Source organism: Neophocaena asiaeorientalis, unplaced genomic scaffold (genome assembly GCF_003031525.2).
Source record: "Neophocaena asiaeorientalis asiaeorientalis breed wild unplaced genomic scaffold, Neophocaena_asiaeorientalis_V1.1 scaffold30, whole genome shotgun sequence".
NCBI lineage: Eukaryota > Metazoa > Chordata > Mammalia > Artiodactyla > Phocoenidae > Neophocaena > Neophocaena asiaeorientalis.
In genome coordinates this window covers 3,029,791-3,035,326 of record NW_020174923.1, presented here as the reverse complement: position 1 = coordinate 3,035,326, position 5,536 = coordinate 3,029,791, and positions in this window count along the sequence as shown.

The following is a 5,536-nucleotide window of genomic DNA, read 5'->3' as shown; positions in this document are numbered from 1 at the left end:
TCCAAGACATACACTTTGCAGCAAAGCTTGAGGTTCATTTAGTATCATTTACTGGTAATAATCTTAGGTTTTGATGTTTGAAAACGTCTTTATTTTTGCTTATCTTGGAGTTATTGTTGAGGATGACATGAAATTTGACATCGAGATTTATTTTTTCTTTCCTTTGAGAGATAATCCTCTGTTTTATCATTTTAATTGTTTCTTTTGGAGAAATTTTCTACTCGTATCATTTTCCTTCCTCTATAGGTAACCTGTTTTTTTCTCTCTTGATGTTTTAAAAATGTTCTCTTTGTCTTTCTGTAGTTTATTTACTAATGATTTAATTGTAAAATTCTTTTTTCTTTGAAATACTGCTTCGAGTCTACTGTGATTCCAGAATCTAAGGGTTTGAGTCTTTAAAAATTTTAGAGTGTTCTTAGTTATTTTCTCTGTGAATATTACCTACCCCACGTTTTCCCTATTCATTCCTCTGGAATGTTTTTAAAAACATTTGGTGGATCTTCTCCATTTTTCTTAACCTCTCGTTTTTATGTTATAGATTTTTGCTTGTCTGTATTGCATTACGTATAATTTCTTGAGCTCTACCATCCAATTCATTAATTCTCTCTACAGCTGTGCTTTCTTTATCTTCTGTTTAACATTTACATTGAGTTTCATTCCAATGACTATATGACGATATTTTCCACTGATATATCTCTTCCTAGTTTTCTTTCAATACTATAATATTTTGTTTCATATGCTTGGCTCCATCGTTTCTCTACTAAATCAATCCAAATGCATTAAGTTTGCATCCAAAAATTCCTCTATCCAATATTTTTGGAAGTCTACTATGTTCTTTGTGCAGGGTATTGCTTATGGTGGCTTGTTTCTTGAGTAGTACTTCTCAGACTTCAACACATACTTGAATCATATGTGCGTCTTGTAAAATTATATGTTTCAATTCACTCAGTCTAGGGCAAGGCTTGAGGTTCTTCATTCCTAACAAGCTCCCAGGGATTCTGATGCTGTTGGGCCACGTGCCAGTCTCTGAGTAGCAAGTCCTAGAGTATTTTATTATTTTCCATTATTCACTTATGTTTGAGGGGGATGTATGTGGAGGAATTTTATGTGAACCGGTTGAAAATCCCTCTGGAAATTGTTTTAATTTCTGTCAGGAACAGTAAGCTGGGACTATTTCATGTGTATGCATGTGTGCATACGGCTTGTTTTTTTCACTTGTGCTTTTCAGGATCTTTCAAGTGGTATGACTTTGTATGCCAAATGTGCTTTAGGGCTAGATTGTTATGAGCTCTCAGAGGAGAGTTTTTCTCCCTCCCTTCCCCTCTAATCCAGAGCCAGAATAAGAAAGCCAACATTCTGTGTCATATCTCTTTGCTGGTGGGTGGACATTTTCTATTTTACTCCATCATTAAAGGTGTAATCCTTCAAAAATCTTGATTTTATGTGACGGTGTCAGGTCCAACTTCCCACCTAGTATGAGCCAAAGACTTTCTCTTCTCTTCCAGCTTATTCATTAAACTCAAGTCCTCACGACAGCCAAGCGTAAGTGACAGCTCACTCTATGGTTCCAGCCTTCTCTTCATTTTTTAACCTCTTGGCGTGTTTCTTATATTTTATCTAGTATTTCTAGATGTTTCACATTGGAGTATATTTCAAGTTATCTAGTATACAGTGTTATTGGAGTATAAATCTGCTAAACATTTAGGAGGATTTCTAAACAAGATGGTTAGAGGGTTTTTTTTTTAATACCTAATGTTAATAGTTAAAATCCTAAGAATCTGGAAGGTCTGAATTCTAAAAGACTTCCAAACAGGTGGAATTTTACTTTATTGAGAATTTTTGTCAATTAACTCCACCATTGTTACCCTGACTTTTTCCCTTTTTTACCGTATGTGTTGGTGTAGTATAGAAACAGCCTGAATCATCATGAGGGTTAGAAATGGGGTTTGAATCTATAAAAAGCTTTAAAAAAATAAGATGTGATGCCATGGAGACCGATGGCTTTTTTCTCTCTCTCCCGGGGAAAGATTCAGAACCAAAGTTATAAGCAAATGTAATTTCAGATGACTAAACCCAAGTACAGGTATGTCAACTGGGGGCATTGGCAAATGTGTCTGGCTCTGATAACTAAGACACTGTTGAAGAGATTATTCCACCAGTGCTTTGTTCCCGTTTCTTGACAATGAACTGGCTAAGAAAATAGTAAGGTAGACACTTTATCTCTCAGATTCTTTAATTCTTTACCTGGTTCTATAAAAAATAAAATAAAACACAATCTAAGCAGCCAAGTGCCCCTCCCCCCCCCCGAACTTGAACTATTTGGGGCAATCATGAGTGTATAATATGCTGATATCCAAGGACCATAGAAAAGAGAGAATAGTGGCCCCAAGTGGCTTAGAGTCTTGGGAGAATAAAAAGGCTCCAGAACTCCATCCCTCGGGTTGCTTCCAGAATATCTAGTGTTCTGCTCAAAAGAGGCTTTAGAACCCAAGGATGATTCAAGCAATCCTTGGTAAGAAAACAGCATAGAGAAGTATAGGAAGCTACTCTCTAGTAGGGAAAAATAATGGGAGGAGAGCCAAACTATGAGTGATAATCTTTATTGTAGCAAGCAGTAATATAGAGTCAAGGAATCGTGTATTCCAGTGATGAGCAGGTGGGAAACGAGATAATACAGAGAAGTCGTTCAATATGCACGCTCTAGAGACAGTGTAACTAGCGTCACATTCCACCTTTACCACTTACTAAGCGTAGGGTCTTGCACAATTTATTTAACTTTGCTAAGCCTCAGTTTCCTCATCTATAAAAGAAAAGTACCAAACCTCACAAGGTTGTTGAAATCATCACGTTGAACCATAACGTAAAGTGCTTAGCATATAGTACCTGGCATCTGCTGTGTGCCCCCAAAGAGTTGATGAAGATGATGACAATGGTGGTGGCATTAGATTTAGCTATAGGGTCTGGACCAGAAGGCTGAGGATCCAATAAAGCCTGTTCGTCTGATTGTTCATTCATCCACTTAATTATGCATCAGACATTCTGTACACACCAGATATCATTCAAGGTATCTGGAATTCCAGGCTGGAATGTTAAGCAGGGAACAAAGACTAATGCACAGACTGACCAAAGCTAAGAACATACTACAGGGCTTCCCTGGTGGCGCAGTGGTTGAGAGTCCGCCTGCCGATGCAGGGGACGTGGGTTCGTGCCCCGGTCCGGGAAGATCCCACGTGCCGCAGAGCGGCTGGGCCCGTGAGCCATGGCCGCTGAGCCTGCGCGTCCGGAGCCTGTGCTCCGCAACGGGAGAGGCCACAGCAGTGAGAGGCCCCCATACCACAAACATAAAAAAAAAAAAAAAAAAAAAAAAAAAAAAAAAAGAACATACTACAAATGAGAGGCTCCATAAAAAACCACAGCTCATCACTGGCATAACCTATGTAATCCGCCAACAATAAGACCACTTCTGGATGATACCAGGTGTTAAGACTGAATCCACTGATGTGTCTCCTCACCTGTCACTACTGACTTGGCTGGTTATGAAGGAAAAGCTGGCAGTGATGGTAGCCATATATGGCAATAAGAAGTATTACTGAAATGTGATAGACTATAGTTAATTCTGAATCACTCACTCTTCTGCCAGGAGCTTGACTCTTCCTAAGGGTTATTCTGGTTCAATAGAAGGTGCCCCAAAATGCCTTGGAGTCTGATGCTCATGTCTGAGTGTTGATTTGGCCACACCCTAGTTGTAGAAACCTTAGCATATGAATCTCCTTTCTCATCTTCAGTTCCTTTTTTTTAATGAAGTATAATTGGTTTACAATGTTTGGTTAGTTTCTGGTGTAGAGCGAAGTGACTCAGATATCTATGTCTATATCTATATAGATATTCTTTCTCAGATTCTTTTCTATTACAGCTTATTACAAGATATTGAAAATAGATCCCTGTGCTATACAGTAGGACCTCGTGGTTTATCTATTTTATATATAGTACTTTTTATCTGCTAATCATAAACTCCTAATTTATTCCTCCCCTGCCTTTCCCCTTTGGTAACCATGTTATGATGGTAACATTGTTTCCTATGTCTGTGAGTCTGTTTCTGCTTTGTAAATAAGTTCATTTAAATCATTTTTTAGATTCCACATATAAGTGATATCATATGATATTTGTCTTTCTCTGTCTGACTTACTTCACTTAGTTTCATAATCTCCAGGTCCATCCATGTTGCTGCAAATGGCATGATTTCATTCTTTTTTATGGCTGAGTAGTATTCCATTGTATAAATATACCACATCTTCATTATCCATTCATCTGTCGATGGACGTTTAGGTTGCTTCCATATCTTGGCTACTGTAAATAGTGCTGCTATGAACATTGGGGTACATACATCTTTTCAACGTAGAGTTTTCTCCAGATGTACGCCCAGGAGTGGGATTACAGGATCATATGGTGTTATCCATTCATCTGTCGATGGACGTTTAGGTTGCTTCCATATCTTGGCTACTGTAAATAGTGCTGCTATGAACATTGGGGTACATACATCTTTTCAACGTAGAGTTTTCTCCAGATGTACGCCCAGGAGTGGGATTACAGGATCATATGGTGGCTCTGTTTTTAGTTTTTTAAGGAACCTCCATGCTGTTCTCCACAGTGGCTGCACCAATTTACATCCTCACCAACAGTGTAGGAGGGTTCTCTTTTCTCCACACCCTCACCAGCATTTATTATCTGTAGACCTTTTTTTTTTTTTTTGTGGTACGCGGGCCTCTCACTGCTGTGGCCTCTCCCGTTGCGGAGCACAGGCTCTGGACGCGCAGGCTCAGCGGCCATGGCTCACGGGCCCAGCCGCTCCGCGGCATGCGGGATCTTCCCGGACCGGGGCACGAACCCGTGTCCCCTGCATCGGCAGGTGGACTCTCAACCACTGCACCACCAGGGAATCCCTAGACTTTTTGATGATGGCCATTCTGACTGGTGTGATGTGACACCTCATTGTAGTTTTGATTTGCATTTCTCTAATAATTAGTGATGTTGAGCATCTTTTCATGTACCTTTTGGCCATCTGGATGTCTTCTTTGGAGAAATGTCTATTTAGGTCTTCTGCTCATTTTTTGATTGGGTCATTTCCTCATCATATTCAGGATTGTAAAATTAACTAGCTAATGGGAAAGTACACTGTATAGTAGATAATAGTAGATGTGTTGAGCATTTCCAGAGCCTCTCTCTGTCATGTTTCGCCCAAACAATATGGACACACTGCATCAAAGGTCTCCCTTGCTTCTGAGGTTGGTTGAATTTGACTAACAGGAAGCACTGGGTGGCTGGGAGGAGAGTGATATCAGAGTATTTATCTCCTCCTACACCCCACATGACCTGTATTTATTTAACAAAGTTCATAACTACCATCAGAGGTCCTCTCGCCATATTTTGCTCTCTAACTACTGGTAGTTGCTACCTCCCCACATCCCTAAGGTAGCAGTCAGTTGGCTCATCTTATTTTCTGGTTTTTCCAGTTTCTGGTTTTTTTTTTTTTTTTTTT